Consider the following 20,230-nt stretch of genomic DNA (forward strand, 5'->3'; position numbering starts at 1 on the left):
TCAATTAATATATATAAACATGGAAAATTTCGGGTCACTACATTGAGGCTGGGGGTTAGGTCATGAGTTCGAGTATCGCTCTGCACATCCTATTAATTAATCTACCTGAAATATGGATATCCAGATTAACCCGAGGGGGTTTTCTTCTGAATCCATTCAGGATTCAAACCTGATCTGTCTGCCCCTCGGGATGGTTATAGAATTGGGTTCCTGTAGTGCGATTCGGGTTTCCTCCTGAATGCGTGTGTGTGTGCAAATGATGAGTGTCGTTGAAATAAATGATACACTGATGTAAAACTTGCCGTTCAAAAAAAAAAAACTCAACTTCTAATTTAATCCTATATACTAATTAAGATCAGAAATTTTGTCGTATTAGACATTTTTTGGCTTTTCAAACGACAATCCAAAAAAAATTCTAAAATCACCCCTTAAACTATGTTTCAATCTACAACTTTTTCAGAGGTATAAAACGTGAAATTATTATTTTATTAAAAAATTTTATTTCCATCATTAGATCAATCAAATGTTAAGGAGTTACACTTAATCTAGACCATTAAATATTTAAATATTAAATATAATTTTAAAACTCAATATCCAACCCCTAAATTAGACGCGGCCTCTAAACATCTATCTATAGTTAATATTAAAATCCTACAATGATGATGTCATTTTTAGGCTAATTTCTTTGTTAAGACAAAATCAAAAAGAAAAAGAAAAAAATCTAAACATGGTGGGTGATGTCATTAATTTAAATAATTTTGAATTAAATTTAAATCTTTTTAATTAATTATTATTATTAAATCTTATTAATAATTATTTTAATTATTAAAATTAAATAATTTTGAATTATTTTAATTAATTATTTTGAATTGAGTACGAGAAGGTATAAAAGCTAGGCCAAAGGAAACAAATTCTAAATTTATATTTTAATTTATACTTTTAAAATAAAATGACAATCAATATCATCTCTTATGATTGGATGTTGATTGTTTAATATGCATTTTAGGTGTTTGATGAAATGTTCAGCTGACGACTTTCTTAGTCGGACTCTGTGATTCCACGGGTCATTAAACTAAATAACTTTAACATTTACGTTCAATTAATACCTAAAATATATCATTAAACTGTTTCGTTTAAACAAACTCGTGGTTTCACGGGTCATTTCACTGGTAATCACATATATTTGTTCATCCACTTGCTGAACACATCAATTAGGCTACCTCTCTAAAATCGCTTCCTTATACATGTATCATCTTCACAAATCAATCGCAAATAGTGGGTCGATTTCGTTGACCAATCGTTGCTGTAGCATAATCGTTATTTGAAAAACAAAGTTTAGTTGTTCTAATATTTTTCTTATGATTTCATCGTCTTCTTCTCTCATCAACATTGGGAATTAGGGTTTACATTCTTGCTTCTAGTGTTTAGCTATTGCAATATTAGGGTTTGGGGTGATTTTTTTTTTTTACGATTTTTCGTTATTTGAGATACAAATTAGGGTTTATTAACCCTTTCATCAGCATGAAAGAAATTGGGAATTCACACACTTTTTACGATTGAAAAACCCCTACTCTCCAATCTTCATTGTTCTGTTTTCTAAACATTGAATCAAAAAAAAAAAAAAAAAAAAAAAAAAAAAAAAAAACGAGATTGAGGTATCTTCATTATTAGGTTTTCTAAACACTGAATCATCCAGTTGTTTACAAAAATTGTTGTTATTCTTCTACGACGTCCTTCTGTTGATCCTTCAACTAGAATCGATTTCTCATAGCGAACAATATTGTTCTTTGTATGATTTATGGTTTACTAGTGAAGAGACCCGTAGAATTACGGGTTTGTAAAAGAGCAATTGTTAAATGATATGTTATAGTTGACAAATGTTATATATCCAAAATGTGGATCTTATATAAATGTATATCTTTATCTACATATCTCTAATATAATGAGTCAAATAAGTACCTATACTAAGATTGTTGAGTAATATGTTGAGATAACCACAAAAACCACTAACACTTTAGAAACCAAAATGAACCCAATTATGTGTTTAACAGTTGAAGACTAAAAAAATCATACAATGATCAAGTAGGAAACCTGCTTATCCCCATTTTCACTTGAAGAATCCAAAATGAACCCAATTGTGTGTCTAGTTGCACGCTAATCCCCATTTTCAGTTCAAATCCGCTTATCGCCTTAAACCATGAAGCAAAATAATCAACAATCAAAACTTACAGCAACAACAACTAAGCATAAAATAAAATAACAAAGCTCTTCAACAAAATGAGTAAAAGTGTAATCTTTTTTTAACAGTTCCGTTTTTATACCCTTTTCCTCACATTACCAAGTGCAAATAATATAAAAAATGGTTGTTTCATAAAAATCATATTTAAATAGCTTTCTACCATTTACATGTTCCTGGCATAGTTTCCTCAACACCATCATAAACTAAGTAGCAAGATACATGTGGTTAGACTAAACTTCTAATATATAATATATAAAAATTTAACATGGTAATACTGTTATTCATCATGTAGAATTATAAACAATGTAAACGGGTCCAGAAAAATATCAACACAACTATTACAATCTTACTTTCTAAACCCTAACTATTACAAATCAAAAGCTTCACTGAAACTATTACAAAGTTAAGGAAAAAAAAGTTGAAGTATGAGTCTGAAAATCTTTTAAGTCACACAAAATCATCCCATTTATAAATCAATACTTAAATATGTAATAAATGAACGACATTGATGGTTGTAATTAAATCTACCTACGGTTGTAATTATCACAAGTAATCTTCAGAAATATATTACACCATTAGATTTGTTCTCTCTCATTTGCGACCCATTTAGAATTGGCTATGTGACCCACATTTATAAATCAATACTTAAATATGTAATAAATGAACGACATTGATGGTTGTAATTAAATCTACCTACGGTTGTAATTATCAAAAGTAATCTTCAGAAATATATTACACCATTAGATTTGTTCTCTCTCATTTGCGACCCATTTAGAATTGGCTATGTGACCCATTTTGAAGTATGCTTCAACTGAATACTTTAAAAAATGATACTTGATTTTGTTCTCTCTCATTGGAGTAAATCATTATAGCTGATATCCTATTTAACACACTATTCTTATACAAACCACTCAATTTCCTCACAACTAGAATCTTTACAGTTAGTGTTTTCATACCTAATATACATTTGCATATTATCTTAAGAACTCAAATATAGCAGCAGACACTTTTTAGAAGCAAAATGTAAATTCACCTAAGAGGTATGTAAGAACAGACCTTATAGGTGAGAATAATAATTAAGCGTCTCGGACATTTCATCAAACACCTTTTCATGACCTCTCATAAAAACTAATCATGCTTACTTTGAGCACCTGCATTTGATCAAACAGAAAAGAAACGTAAGAAGTATGTAAGAACAGACCTTATAGGCTTCATCTTAATAATATTCTTCAAACACACTTGTTGCATGATTCATCCCTATCCGACCCATTTACTCAAAGAAGTTGGATGACTAATACAACAAACAACTATTCATCAAAACAATAAGTATAAAGTAATACAATTATTTGAATTAATCAACAGTTGATGATATTAATTTAACTTACATTGTTGCCACATATCTCCTGCATAATCTTCACTATATCCAAAATAGTATCTACAGCCCAGTAACAACAAACATAAATAATCCACAAAATTAAGTCATCATATCATAGAAACATAATTTGAGCAACTAAATACTACTGTAATAATATGTACCAAAGAGCGAGTCAATACAATTGTGACATATTATATATTAATATTAAACATCTACCTCTACAGGCATTTAAATTCATGTTCGTAAAAAGTTATTTAGGAAATCGTGTTCTTAAAAAGTTATATGTCTGCAAAAACTTCATGTTCTTAAAAAGTTGTGTCCGCAAAAATATACCAATCAACTACATAAAAATACAAACATTACGAGCACCAATTAAATTATAGGAAAACTATAGGTCTTACGTTATTTAGAACTCTTAACCTCGCTTTAGGCCCACCAGAACAGCCAAGTGTGTCTAGATGAATTTCATATGGTTCTTCTTTCACAAGACATCTAGCTTTCCACAGAAGCTTTTACCCCTATAAATCACAATCTTGTTCCATTAAACCTCAAAATCAACAAAAAAGATAAAAACCCTTACATTCAAATGTAACAATACCCATTCGAAATGGCCATCAAAAGTTTAAAAATGTGGGTTACCATTTACAGGTCCTCAACTACTTGAGTTGTATGCCTTAAAAATGCCACAACAATAGTAAATAAGAAAGCATAAGTGAGCAATAAAGTTACGCACTTACTCCCAAAAAAACTTATAATGCAAAATTTATGAATTTTTTTTTTTTTGCAACACCAATCTAGCTGCGTAAAAATCTAACTGGAGGCCAACCAACTACTTTCTGTTGGAAACTAAACTTGTTTTTGGACTATGCGTTTTGGATTTGGGCTTGCAAGTATACAAGTATATGGATCAAAATTGTAGTCCAATATCTAGAAACTTCTTGTAATATGTAGTACTCAAAATGTGTAGAACAATCTTGTAAAATATCTAAGATAATACTTAGGAAATATCTAGATAATACTTAGAAAATATCTAGATATTAGTAGATGATGTAGTATTCTAGACTACTCCATTGAGTAGTATAAATAGAGGGCTTCACCCCTCATTTGTAATCAAGCAAATCAAGTAATAAACAAAGCCTTCAAGATCAATCAAACATCTAAATCATCAATCCTCTCTTCCACAAATAATATACACATAACCTCCTATTTCTAACAAATTGGTATCAGAGCTTGGTTCGACAAGATGATGGCCAACAATGTCATCACGTTTCCTTGCCTCACAAAGGATAATTATGATCGATGGAACATCCAAATGAAGACCTTCCTAGGTGGACAAGACTTATGGGAGATTGTGGAGGAAGGCTATGAGGAACCTGCAGAAAAAGGTCCTCTCAGCAAGGAGAAAAAATTAATGAAGACGAACGATCAAAAGGCTCTTTCCATCATCCAACAAAGTGTAGATGATGGAGCTTTTGAGAAAATTGCAAGTGCAACCACCGCCAAGAAAGCATGGGAGATCTTGGAGAATTCTTATAAGGGAGATGATAAGGTGAAAAAGGTTCGACTACAAACACTACGAGGTGAGTTCGAATCCTTAAATAAGAAACACTCGGAATCAATTTCTGATTATTTTACAAGAGTCTTGGCGGTTGTCAATCAATTAAAGAGGAATGGTGAAACTCTAAGTGATGTAAGAGTCATTGAGAAGATTCTTAGATCATTAAATTCAAATTTCTACTATATAGTCGTAGCCATCGAAGAATCTAAAGATCTAGAATCAATGACTATCGATGAACTCATGGGTTCACTACAAGCTCATGAAGAGAGGTTCAATAAGAAAAATAAGGAGCCTTTGGAGCAAGCTTTACAAGAAAAACTCTCTTTCAAGAAAGAGAGCAGTGAAAAGACTCATCAAACGAGTCAACGAGGTCATGGTCAAGTACGTGGCCGAGGACGAGGACAAGGATATATCAAACGTGGAGGTTATAGTTCTTACAGAAATGAAGAAAGAAGTCAAAATTTTCACCCGACAAGAGGTCGCGGGAGAGGCTGCACAAGTAGAAGGCCAAGGTATGACAATTCTCAAACCAAATGCTATAATTGTCATAAATTTGGCCACTATGCTTCGGAATGCGAGAAGTCAAACAACGTGCAAGAAAGAGCAAATTTAGTGCAAGAAGATACCGAAGCCGTGAAAAACACTTTGTTACTAGCATGCAAAGGTGAAGATAACGGAGAATCAAATTTGTGGTATCTCGACACGGGTGCAAGAAACCATATGTGCGGTGACAAAAACATGTTTGTGGAGTTAGACGAGGTAATTAGTGGAAATATCACCTTCGGAGATTCCTCTAAAGTCCCGGTTAAAGGCAAAGGTAAGATTCTCATCCTCTTGAAAAATGGAAGGCATCAATTTATCTCTAACGTGTATTATGTGCCCAATATGAAGACGAATATACTGAGTATTGGACAACTTTTAGTGAAAGGCTATGATTACATGATAAATCGTACCCTTTCTTTAAGAGACCAAAAAGGAGGTTTGATTGCTAAGGTGCCAATGTCAACGAATAGGATGTTCATGCTAAATATTCAACATGACATTCCAAGATGTTTAAAAGCATGTTTCAAAGATAATTCTTGGCTTTGGCACATGAGATACGGGCACTTAAATTTTGGAGGCTTAAAATTATTATCAAGTAAAGGAATGGTGAAGGGTTTGCCTCCAATTAATCATCCGGATCAAATATGTGAGGGATGTCTTCTAGGAAAGCACTTCCGAAACAGTTTTCCAACAGAAGCTTCTAGTAGAGTGAAGAAACCTCTAGAGCTTATTCACACGGATGTGTGTGGACCCATAAGCCCACCGTCTTTCGGTAAAAATAGATATTTTCTTCTATTCATTGATGATTTTAGTCGAAAGACATGGGTCTATTTTCTCAAAGGGAAGTCGGAAGTTTTTGGAATGTTCAAGAAGTTTAAAGCATTTGTGGAGAATCAAAGTGGTCTCACCATAAAGGCGTTGAGATCCGATCGTGGAGGAGATTTCACATCCAAGGAATTCAAGGAATTCTGCGACAACAATGGGTTACGACGTCCTCTAACTCTTCCGTATTCACCTCAACAAAATGGTGTTGCGGAAAGAAAAAATAGGACCATTCTTGATATGGCCCGGAGTATGTTAAAGAGCAAAAGGATGCCTAAGGAGTTTTGGGCTGAGGCAGTGGACTGTGCGATCTATCTAGCAAATCGCTCGCCCACTAGAAGCGTTAAGAACAAAATGCCCATTGAAGCTTGGAGTGGAAGGAAGCCCGGCATCTCACACCTTCGAGTGTTCGGAAGTGTGGCATATGCTCATGTGCCAGATCAGAAGAGGATGAAGCTCGACGATAAAAGCGAGAAACTCATATTCGTGGGCTATGACTCAAGTTCGAAGGGTTACAAGTTATACAATCCCAAGACCGGTAAAGTAATCTCAAGTCGAGATGTGGTGTTCGATGTAGAAGAAACATGGGATTGGAATGTTCCCGAAGAGGAGAACTACGACTTTCTCCCTTATCCATTCGAAAGTACTGCAAGGAACGAAGAATATCTAGAAGTTCAAGACCCTTCTAGTACACCATCTCCGCACTCTCCATGTACTCCAACCACTACACCTAATGAAGTGACACCAACATCAGGAGGAGAATCAAGTAGGCTACAACATCACACAAGGAGCATTAGGGAGTTGTACGAGGTAACCCAGCCTATGGAGGATCTATCATTGTTCTGCCTTCTTGCCGATTGTGAGCCAATAAGTTATGAAGACGCAACAAAAATCCAAAAGTGGAAACGTGCTATGGACGAAGAGATTCAAGCAATCGAGTAGAATAATACGTGGGATCTTGCCACACTACCAAAGGGACATAAGGCTATTGGTGTAAAATAGGTGTACAAAGCCAAGAAGAATTCCAAAGGTGAAGTTGAAAGATATAAGGCAAGGTTGGTGGAGAAGGGATATAGTCAACGATCCAGCATAGACTATGACGAGGTATTTGCTCCCGTCGCTCGTCTAGAAACTATAAGATTGATAATCTCACTTGCGGCTCAACATAATTGGAAGATTTATCAAATGGATGTCAAATCCGCGTTCCTTAATGGCCACTTAGAAGAAGAAGTCTATATAGAATAACCTTTGGGATACATCGTGAAAGGCCAAGAGAATAAGGTGCTAAAATTGAAAAAGGCCTTATACGGGTTGAAGCAAGCGCCTCGGGCATGGAATAGCAGGATAGACAAGTATTTTCAGCAGAATGACTTTACGAAATGCCCCCATGAGCATGCCCTCTACACCAAAGTTAGCAATAATGGAGATGTTATGATTGTGTGCCTATACGTGGATGACTTGATATTCACCAGTAGTAATCCCAAAATGTTTGAGGAGTTCAAGAAAGCAATGGTTCGGGAGTTCGAGATGACCGACATTGGTCTTATGGCTTACTATCTTGGGATCGAGGTAAAACAAAAGAAAGAAGGAATATTCATATCCCAAGAAGGTTATGCGAATGAGGTGCTCAAGAAGTTTAAGATGAATGACTGCAAGTCAATGAACACACCGGTGGATTGCAATCTCAAATTGTCAAAAGATGATGAAGGATACTTGGTGGACCCAACACAATATAAGAGTTTAGTTGGAAGTCTGAGGTACCTAACCTGCACGAGGCCAGATATTCTCTACGGAGTTGGACTAGTAAGTCGATACATGGAAGCACCTACAATAAATCACTTGAAGGCGGCCAAGAGGATACTTCGCTACATCAAAGGTACGATTGACTATGGCCTGTTTTATTCGCCTTCTGATCACTTCAAGACAGTTGGATACAGTGATAGTGATTGGGCTGGAGACATAGATGATCGTAAGAGTACGAGTGGTTTCGTGTTCTATATGGGAGATATGGCGTTCACATGGAGCTCGAAGAAGCAACCCATTATGACTCTGTCAACGTGTGAAGCAGAGTTTGTAGCAGCAACATCGTGCACCTGTCATGCAATATGGCTCAGGAAGTTACTAAATGAACTTAAGTTTTTCCAAAAGGAAGCTACGGAGATATATGTGGATAACAAGTCTGCGATTGCTCTAGCAAAGAATCTAGTGTTCCATGATCGAAGCAAACACATCAATACAAAATACCATTACATAAGGGAGTGTGTTACAAATAAAGAGGTGCAGATAAAGTACGCGAAGTCACTTGACCAAGTTGCTGATATTTTCACAAAGCCTCTAAAACACTCGACGTTTCATCGATTACGAAATATGCTCGGAGTGACAAAATCAAGTTTAAGGGGGGCTGTTGGAAACTAAACTTGTTTTTGGGCTATGCGTTTTGGATTTGGGCTTGCAAGTATACAAGTATATGGATCAAAATTGTAGTCCAATATCTAGAAACTTCTTGTAATATGTAGTACTCAAAATGTGTAGAACAATCTTGTAAAATATCTAAGATAATACTTAGGAAATATCTAGATAATACTTAGAAAGTATCTAGATATTAGTAGATGATGTAGTATTCTAGACTACTCCATTGAGTAGTATAAATAGAGGGCTTCACCCCTCATTTGTAATCAAGCAAATCAAGTAATAAACAAAGCCTTCAAGATCAATCAAACATCTAAATCATCAATTCTCTCTTCCATAAATAATATACACATAACCTCCTATTTCTAACACTTTCACCCTGCAAAAACCCAAAATGATTGTATTATATAACGTCAATTCATCATCTCTATTTTCCAAATAAGTTTATCTACATTGTAAATTGTAAACATTACCCGATAAGGAATTCAAAACCTTAAAGTCACAACAAAAAAAGAACCATCCCCAAGAAATATACAAATCAAACACTTACTGATTCGTTGTAGTTTTATTTTCTAGACTACTCCATTGCTTACTGCGATGGTTGTGGTTTTTCCAGGTAATTTTGGGTTCTCGAACGCTAATGTTCTTTGCTTGATTTAGGGTTTATATGCTTACTCTTGGTTATTTTTTTTGTTCAATTACGCAATTTTTTTTGTTTAATTTAGACTTTTAATGTGACTTTTCTTTTATCGTCTTATGTTGCTGTGTTCCTTTCCGTGTTCTTCAATGGTTTCTTTTGGCGATTGTTACTGTCTCCGTCTGCTTCGTTTTCACTATTGTGTGCGGTCATCAGGTTTTGTATATGTGTTTCTTTCAATGTCTGTTGATTGTTTGTTATTGGTGCTATTTGCTACAATCATTTTATTCGTTGTAATGTTGTAATTTTATGTTTATTTAACTGTCACATGCTTTTGATTGTAGGATCCTGCTTCACTGTAGGCTTACTATGTATAAAGGTAACAAATGATATATTGGGTAATCAAATTTGTATGTTCGTATGTCTAAATTACACGGTCTTCGTTGAAGCATCATTTTCTCTTTATCAATATGGTATGACGATTCAAAAGAGTAAGATAAAAAGATGTAAATAAACTCTAATACTACAAAATAATGATATTGAAGTGCTATGAACTGATTCCAATAGTAATCTTTTTTATTTGAATTATTCGGATGTGAAGTGTTATCTTCTTGTTTTCAATTCCATTCTCGAAAGGTTTGAATTTATTAACTCAATATGATGGTTGATGGTTGATGGTTGATTTCTTCAGTAGTCTCCTAATGTTAATCTAAACGTGATTCTAATATGTTATAGACAGAGCAATGATAATCACATGCGAATAGAATGCTAATATGAATGATAAGTATAAGTATGTAACCTGTAGGCATGGTGGAATGTCATGTTGCGATTCTGTTGGGAAGATTTGAATAGGTTTGTCTTTTGTTTAGTAGTGGATGTAATTAGATGTTTTTACCGTTGTTATCGCGGGCCCAGCATGCCCTTGCCGCGATAATAACTGGCCCTTGGAGCTAATTGTAAGTAACGATGTCGAAACTGGTTGGTTGGTCATTCCATAGTGTTAGTTGTACGACATTGTCACTCGATGTGAAAGATGAAATTCAGTGATTTTTTTTAGGGGTTGTAGTTACAATTTTTTAGTTGCAAAATTGTTAGTATAATGGTTTCTTACTTGAGGTTGAGGTTTATAATGTCGATAAATTGGCGTAGTTTATGTGCTCTTCTTGTATGTTACCACGGGTTGGGTTGACATAGACAAAAATTTATTAAGTTATCGTCAAATATGATTACATGGATTTTATTAATTTGATAATTGACTAACTTTTTAAAGTATTATTTAGTAGGTCTAATGCAAGAGAAATGCACTTTGGGCAACCTAGAACGCGTATGATCAGCTGAAACAACTTTGCAAGTTACAATTTACATGGCCATTTAAATTCGTTGTTCATGTTTATTGACACTATTTTTTTATATTTTTATACATACTAACCCTAAATTTCATCTTACGATTCCATAAATTCATCAATTTCGATTTATCAATTCGTCAAATCCGATTTCAAGAATTTCCTACTGAAATTCGAAAAAAGAAAGAGCCTGTCAAGTAAGGATTTCAATCACGTTTTGTAATTTAGATGTGACAACTCGAAAATTTCCGACCAAATTTAAACTTGATCTTTATATATATCCGACACGATAAGCAAAGTCTGTAATATTGATTCTCAAAAATTTTGAACTAATGTTATATATTCAGTTAACCTTTGACTATTGACCAACGATTCACGAACATCTATTTGTAAATAGATATATATATAAATATATATACAATAAGTTGGAATTTTAATTATTAAAATTAATTATAAATAACTTGCAATGTGTATTTAAAAACTAATTTATGTATATTAAATAAAGATATATACATATATATAATTTCAAGTTATTTAGTAAACAATAGTAACATTCGTTTATTGATTCGATTGATATTTAGATAAGTTAACTAAAACGTTTAAGATGAACAAGTAAAACACTAATTTGCTACAGTATTTTCGAATTGCTACAGTACCCGAAAAGCTACAGTGTTTTCGAAAACTACTATTTGCTACAGTAAAAATTATTTTGCTACAGTAAAACGCTATTTCAAAATGAAAATATATATAGATTTTACGAAGTGATAAAATATAATATTAAAGCTATGTATTGGAAAGCTTTATAAACACTATAATCTGATTTTACAAGTATTGAAAAGCTATGTGAAATAATAAAATATTTTCGATTGCCATGATAATTCAAATATAATATAGCTCCTGAAATAAATAATATTTTGAGTTTGATAAACTATAAATTCGTTCAATTATCAAGATTTATACTATGATAATAAACATGTATAGATTTAAAGATCATATTGGGTCAGGTTGACTGTTGAGATGACTTTTGTTAACTTTTGCATGTCGGTCTCGAGCATTAGGATTGTGATACACCATGACCCGACCTAGCTTGTTAGACATGCATTGAAACAACCCCAAACCGTTTAACCAAAAACGGAGTACTTTTTTTTTTTTTTTGTTAGGTCCCAATATCACCCAAGTATACAAACCATTTCGAAATAGTTATCCATATACAATTTATCATAATAACACGTTAAACATTTTATCTCGACTCTTGGTTTACAATGACACCATACATCCTTACGAGAATGTATTTCACATACAAGGTTTGACTCGACACAACCAAACGATGCGACCTCGAAACATTTATACAACACCACGGTTAAGACACAATAGCCCAACCCGATACCAAGAGCATAATCCCGAGGATCTACAAAATCCCCAATCTACATCCATATCCGAAAGCTACCCCATAGAGCCCAAGCGCTACTACGCAACTAGTCTATCAACTAGCTAGCTTCACAATCACAATACCTGTAAAAAGGTAAACAACGAGAGGGGTAAGCTAACGCTTAGTGAATGCAATAATTATACATATACATATATAATCTACTTACTTGCAAACACTTACACAATACCGCATACAAGCTAGCAATTCGACAGCCATGCAAACATCATGCATAAACTACTATCCACAATTCACAAGAAGCTAGCAACAACAATAGCATATAGTTCACAATTTAATATGCTAAATACAAATTCACTCAACCATGGTTAACCAATCGTACAAGGGAACGGTACTTGAAAGACCATCGGAGTTCATAACATCCATTAGTGTTACTTAAACACCGCGTAATCACTAATCCCCCGGGTGATGTCTTGAACACCGCGACTAACTCACCCCCATGACAATGTGGCGTCTTGAACACCGCGACGATTCCACATGTCAATCAAAACAATGAGTGGTGTCTTGAACACCGCGACAATTCCACTCCCATGACAATGTGATGTCTTGAACACCGCGACAATACCACATGTCAATCAAACAATGAGTAGTGTCTTGAGCACCGCGACAATGCTACTCGTTACTTAGAATGTGGTGTCTTGAACACCGTGACAATTCCACATTCATATCACACAAATAAATACATTATATACGTACACGCATAATTATTCCACTCACCTCGAGATGCATGCACAAGTCATGTATGTAAAGTCGCCACCAAACGCAACCGAGCAAGCTTTTACCTATAATATACATATAGGTATTCACACAATCAACACACATTCCCTTCAAGAGAATTTGACGCAAACACCCTTAACCAAGGGTTTATACCTACCTCCACAATCCACCCATTTAGACACCTAAGTGCAAAATACACCTTTTTATACATTTAACGACACCCGAAGGTCCAAAACTAACGAGACTAGTTCCCGCGTTCCCGAAATACCCAAATACATCAACTTTAGCCATTAAATGCATACTATCTTGTATATTGCCCAAAAACCCGTTTCATGGTTGACCAAGTTTGACTTTATGGTTAAAATACCAATTTCAACCCGAAATCATTTCTCATGTTCACTTTCATTCAAAAATGCCATTTAACACTTAACAAAAAGTGTTTAACATCCATTTAATTCAATTTAGTGTCATTACCAAATTTGACCCAATCAAAGTCGACCCATTTTGACCTAAGTCTCAAAAACGCCCAAAATCACTAACGACTAGTGATTATATTACCAAAACACCAAATAACACCTAAAACAAGTATTTACATACTTAATTCACCAAAACTTGACTCAAAACCCATTTTGACACATAAACCCTAATTTTGACCCATTACAAAATTAGTCAACTCAAATACACCCAAAAAGGGTTCCAACGCTTCCAAAATCACTAAACTAAGTGAGTACACCCAAAACCAAAGCCTAATCATGGCCAAAACGTCAATCAACCCAAAACCCGCCATGTATCAAAAATAACTAGTTTCCATAAACCCACTTCATCATCTAAATGGGTTTTACAACTAAAAATCTAAAAACCCTAACTTGAATATTAAATCATAAAGATGAATTTCGGAATTAGAACATACCATTACTACCACAACGTAGCCGTGAACGAGGAGAACAACTTTAACTCTTGTGACCCGACCCAAAACACTCTTCTTCTTCCCCGATTTGAGCTTTCTCTCTCTAAACCCTTTACTCTCTCTCTAGGGTTTGGTGTGTGAGTGGGAGGGAAGGAGAATGAAGAGAATGAGGTTTGGATAAGATTGGGATCAGTTTTATGGCCAAAAACCCGTCCATATGTGAAATACCAACTTTGCCCTTCATTTAACTCATTAAAAGGCTGAACAGCACCAGATCGTGCCTATTGTCGCGCCGCGGAGCAATTTGTCGCGCCGTGGCCCAAAGGGTGATTTTAGAACATGTTTTTCAAGCTTTCTGACCTTCAACATAGGCATTTGTCGCGCCGCGGAGCAATTTGTCGCGCCGTGACAATTGCCTGTTTCATCCGAACTTCAGCAAACTTGTTTTGGCCATAACTTTTTGACCGTAACTCCGTTTTCGATGAATCAAATATCGTTGGAAACGTAATAAGATTTCCTTTCTAATGGTAAGGTTTTGAAATGTCAACTCAAACTTTATTTGGGATCGAAAAGGTACGTACACATCATGTAACTCAAACAACGTCCAGTTTTCTTCGACATTCGAACAAGCAACACGTGTACGCTTGGTACACTTCATGCACTCATCGTACAATCATCTTTATACTATTATACAACCAAGTATGAACATTCTAAAGATCAATCAAGTACCTCAGACATGTATGAAGAAAAACGGGATGTTACAACTCTCCCCCACTTAAATTCAATCACGTCCTCGTGATCCTAGTCACTTAACTAATCCGAACCTACACTCTATAGTCCTCCGACACACATCCAAACTCGATGTCTGCAACAATTCCATTAACAATTTCCATTAATCCGAAGTTTTCACCACACGCTAATAATCCCTAGCGTGCATTACCGCAACAAGCGATATTTCACGCGCTCAACGTTCAAGCTGCCTCCATTAAAACTCTGCACTTTAACAGTCCATAACGCAACACTCAACCGGTCAATCAAGTATGTTCTCTATTTCAAGAACCAACCTTCCTCATTTCCGCAACCGGATTATTCCTTCAACGAAGAAATTTCGGTATCACCAAAATAATCACTCTAGGGAACACAAACTTTCCCATCGATCGATCCGCACACGATCACCAGTCTCTGGATTAATCCAGGACGACAATAATACACCACGAACTAGGAAAATCATCAACACTCGACACAGGGTTTCTCCTCCAAACCCTACAACGCATCCATACCCTACGGCTCCTTAGTACTAGCATGGAAACTATTCGTGTACTAGAATCCTGTCAATGGCGAATTATTATCCCGACAATTCGCAATTCGTCACACGACCCTTAAAATATTCACCGACGTCGGGTGAACCCTACTACCTAGACCGTCCATAAAGGATGGCCTTGACATTTCCATGCAACCAACGGGTCGCATCACTAGGGAACACACTCTCGCAAACAAACAACAACCGCGTGTCTCGACGTGAGACAAACAGAACCGGCGCTCCCCGCCTCACAACCATCCACAAAGTGGAATAATCCACTGAAAATTCTCACGATCACGTTTCCCGACAGGGAAAATACAGTATTCACTGTCATCTCGAACTCGTACTCACTTGACAGTACTATCCGAGTTTCACATCTACCCAAATTATTATCACGAGAGCACCCACAATAACAATTACATTCTCTCACTTCCGTGATCTCAAACTTCACACTTGGTCTCATACTGCACCTTGGTACTACACGACCACCTTACTTAAGAGGTCTTACACTTCACTTGATCTAGTACCACGGGAGCTTCCTCGGGTGGCAGTAAAAACTCCCCCACTTAGGATCTAGCTCCACATTCTTACCGCAAAGATGATAACATCCCGCGGAATTACCATTCCACAACACACATGATCATTCTCATCACTAATCATAAACACCGAATCACTGCAAATTCACTTTAGGCTCTCAGAGCCGTCATACAAAATTACCGGAGGTGTCGTACACGCGACGACTTCGCACCTTCATACCACAAATCACAATCGACTGCCTTAATCGTTCGCAAGGCGAAATCCGCCAAAGTCCCACATACGTCTCTATGCCTAAGCATACGTCATTCCGATTAATCAATCGTACATCTCAGTCGAGATCGCCCGACCTTCCACGCAACGAACCCTTACCAACAATTGCTCACTCCCATGGAGAAGAGTGACCAATCCGACACAATAATTGCATCGACCGCAATATCAACACTTCATCTTAACCTTCGGCCTAACCGTCCATGAACTCCATTACCAGCTCACCGGTTATCTTCACCCATATAACACTTAAGAGCAACAAGATTCGCTCATCAGTCACTTCCCAAGAAGTATTTACCGAAATGCTCTTAAACTCCGACTTTCTTAACCGTCGAATTACAATCACTCGTCGATCACTGTTGTAATCTCCGCTACTTCTAAGGGCATCTCACGGGCACCCTAAGCACAGAGTGATCACACCATCACCGGAGTTGAACATTACACTAGCAGGTATAAGAAGGCACCTGACGCAGTGTCATGCAGACTCCCACCACAATCTACCGAAATTTAGAAACTCGATCTTTGGGTTTCATACACCCAATGTCACCCATTTTACCACAATAATAACTCGAAGTCACACCTATCCGACAAACCTTACAGTTTATTGTCTTCTTGAAAGTTTCTAGCGATCACACGCTACACACACCACAAGGCCAAAACAACATAGCCTAACGAAACCTTTCATCCAATCACTAAGGGGATGCTTGGAAACACCAAGTCTTACATCCTTTCTACACCTCGATAAAACCACTACTACAAGGGGTATTCCCTTAAGAATGTTGCCCTATAATCAACAACACACTAACGCAACCATCGTCATACGGGTCCCACTCCCATGAGTTTAATGACCCAAGGACTCCCCGATTCGCCAATTCCAAGGCGACACACACAACAAGAATCCTAACACGATTCTCTAACCACACACTCTACCGAGTGTAACTCAAAACTACAATCATTAAACTTGTCGCATTCCATTACAGAATTCAAGTCCTCGTCGCACACACACAAGAGTAATTTCGTCGTCCCAGTTACGATGGGTAACTAAAACCAATAACAATCTCAACAGTGCACCCACTACCCAGGGTGACTAAGCACGCACCAAAGTCGTGAGTTGGCTCGCTCACTTAACTAACCGAATCCATCGTACACTTCCCGACTCACAAAGAACCTGATGTGACAACAAGCACATCACTCGAGACTACTATACCCTAGGAACCAATAGAAGATTCCTAATTCGTCCCGTTCTACCCCAACCATGCCACGTTTCCTCCGTTCGGTACTTGTCATGTTATGCTTAGTGTCAAGATACACTTTCGTAATAATGGTGATCGGTCATTATTACAAATGTGTACCTTACCATTTCCACACGGTCACGCAAAGTACTTTACCCGGACTGACGCAACATTCACACAAAATAACACGCGATAAATTCTAGTACCCGAATGACCAAAGTCCTTACGTGAACTTGATCACTCAAAACCGTCAAACATACGAATCTCTCTAATAGATTCATTCCTAGGATACCACACAAAAGATACCTGTATATATATATACACCTATATACAATATAATAATAAATGTACACAAGTACACTGCAACCACAAGTCAACCTACATCCTAGGTGACTATCACTAAAACAATGTCCACGTTCGCCTACTTACATTAGGCACTAGCTATCTAAGGCACTAATTCACACACGAAATAAGGCCCCATATAATCACACTTTTGACAAAAATAAGTCCTAGTTAGTCACCTACTCTAAGGCACTAACAAATCTCAATCCGACCCGTATTCCTACAAGTCCCGCAAATAACGCACATCCGTCAAAAGTCTAAGACTAGGCACCTATTCCAAGGTCACCTAATTCCCTTAGACTATGCTCTGATACCACTTGAAACAACCCCAAACCGTTTAACCAAAAACGGAGTACTTTTTTTTTTTTTTTTGTTAGGTCCCAATATCACCCAAGTATACAAACCATTTCGAAATAGTTATCCATATACAATTTATCATAATAACACGTTAAACATTTTATCTCGACTCTTGGTTTACAATGACACCATACATCCTTACGAGAATGTATTTCACATACAAGGTTTGACTCGACACAACCAAACGATGCGACCTCGAAACATTTATACAACACCACGGTTAAGACACAATAGCCCAACCCGATACCAAGAGCATAATCCCGAGGATCTACAAAATCCCCAATCTACATCCATATCCGAAAGCTACCCCATAGAGCCCAAGCGCTACTACGCAACTAGTCTATCAACTAGCTAGCTTCACAATCACAATACCTGTAAAAAGGTAAACAACGAGAGGGGTAAGCTAACGCTTAGTGAATGCAATAATTATATATATACATATATAATCTACTTACTTGCAAACACTTACACAATACCGCATACAAGCTAGCAATTCGACAGCCATGCAAACATCATGCATAAACTACTATCCACAATTCACAAGAAGCTAGCAACAACAATAGCATATAGTTCACAATTTAATATGCTAAATACAAATTCACTCAACCATGGTTAACCAATCGTACAAGGGAACGGTACTTGAAAGACCATCGGAGTTCATAACATCCATTAGTGTTACTTAAACACCGCGTAATCACTAATCCCCCGGGTGATGTCTTGAACACCGCGACTAACTCACCCCCATGACAATGTGGCGTCTTGAACACCGCGACGATTCCACATGTCAATCAAAACAATGAGTGGTGTCTTGAACACCGCGACAATTCCACTCCCATGACAATGTGATGTCTTGAACACCGCGACAATACCACATGTCAATCAAACAATGAGTAGTGTCTTGAGCACCGCGACAATGCTACTCGTTACTTAGAATGTGGTGTCTTGAACACCGTGACAATTCCACATTCATATCACACAAATAAATACATTATATACGTACACGCATAATTATTCCACTCACCTCGAGATGCATGCACAAGTCATGTATGTAAAGTCGCCACCAAACGCAACCGAGCAAGCTTTTACCTATAATATACATATAGGTATTCACACAATCAACACACATTCCCTTCAAGAGAATTTGACGCAAACACCCTTAACCAAGGGTTTATACCTACCTCCACAATCCACCCATTTAGACACCTAAGTGCAAAATACACCTTTTTATACATTTAACGACACCCGAAGGTCCAAAACTAACGAGACTAGTTCCCGCGTTCCCGAAATACCCAAATACATCAACTTTAGCCATTAAATGCATACTATCTTGTATATTGCCCAAAAACCCGTTTCATGGTTGACCAAGTTTGACTTTATGGTTAAAATACCAATTTCAACCCGAAATCATTTCTCACGTTCACTTTCATTCAAAAATGCCATTTAACACTTAACAAAAAGTGTTTAACATCCATTTAATTCAATTTAGTGTCATTACCAAATTTGACCCAATCAAAGTCGACCCATTTTGACCTAAGTCTCAAAAACGCCCAAAATCACTAACGACTAGTGATTATATTACCAAAACACCAAATAACACCTAAAACAAGTATTTACATACTTAATTCACCAAAACTTGACTCAAAACCCATTTTGACACATAAACCCTAATTTTGACCCATTACAAAATTAGTCAACTCAAATACACCCAAAAAGGGTTCCAACGCTTCCAAAATCACTAAACTAAGTGAGTACACCCAAAACCAAAGCCTAATCATGGCCAAAATGTCAATCAACCCAAAACCCGCCATGTATCAAAAATAACTAGTTTCCATAAACCCACTTCATCATCTAAATGGGTTTTACAACTAAAAATCTAAAAACCCTAACTTGAATATTAAATCATAAAGATGAATTTCGGAATTAGAACATACCATTACTACCACAACGTAGCCGTGAACGAGGAGAACAACTTTAACTCTTGTGACCCGACCCAAAACACTCTTCTTCTTCCCCGATTTGAGCTTTCTCTCTCTAAACCCTTTACTCTCTCTCTAGGGTTTGGTGTGTGAGTGGGAGGGAAGGAGAATGAAGAGAATGAGGTTTGGATAAGATTGGGATCAGTTTTATGGCCAAAAACCCGTCCATATGTGAAATACCAACTTTGCCCTTCATTTAACTCATTAAAAGGCTGAACAGCACCA

The 20,230-nt window shown here is 36.5% G+C and overlaps 1 long non-coding RNA gene across 1 annotated transcript; it reads right to left on the bottom strand.

The window, feature by feature from the left end:
* Nucleotides 1–1,923: 1,923 nt before the first annotated feature.
* LOC139904422 (uncharacterized) lies at nt 1,924–4,445 on the bottom strand. Its single transcript, XR_011778789.1, has 4 exons — nt 4,016–4,445; nt 3,625–3,674; nt 3,296–3,390; nt 1,924–2,189 (listed from the first exon to the last, which is right to left on the bottom strand). It is a non-coding gene; the product is annotated as an uncharacterized lncRNA (long non-coding RNA).
* Between the last annotated feature and the right edge of the window lie 15,785 nt (nt 4,446–20,230).

Source organism: Rutidosis leptorrhynchoides, chromosome 4 (assembly GCF_046630445.1).
Source record: "Rutidosis leptorrhynchoides isolate AG116_Rl617_1_P2 chromosome 4, CSIRO_AGI_Rlap_v1, whole genome shotgun sequence".
Classification (NCBI taxonomy): domain Eukaryota; kingdom Viridiplantae; phylum Streptophyta; class Magnoliopsida; order Asterales; family Asteraceae; genus Rutidosis; species Rutidosis leptorrhynchoides.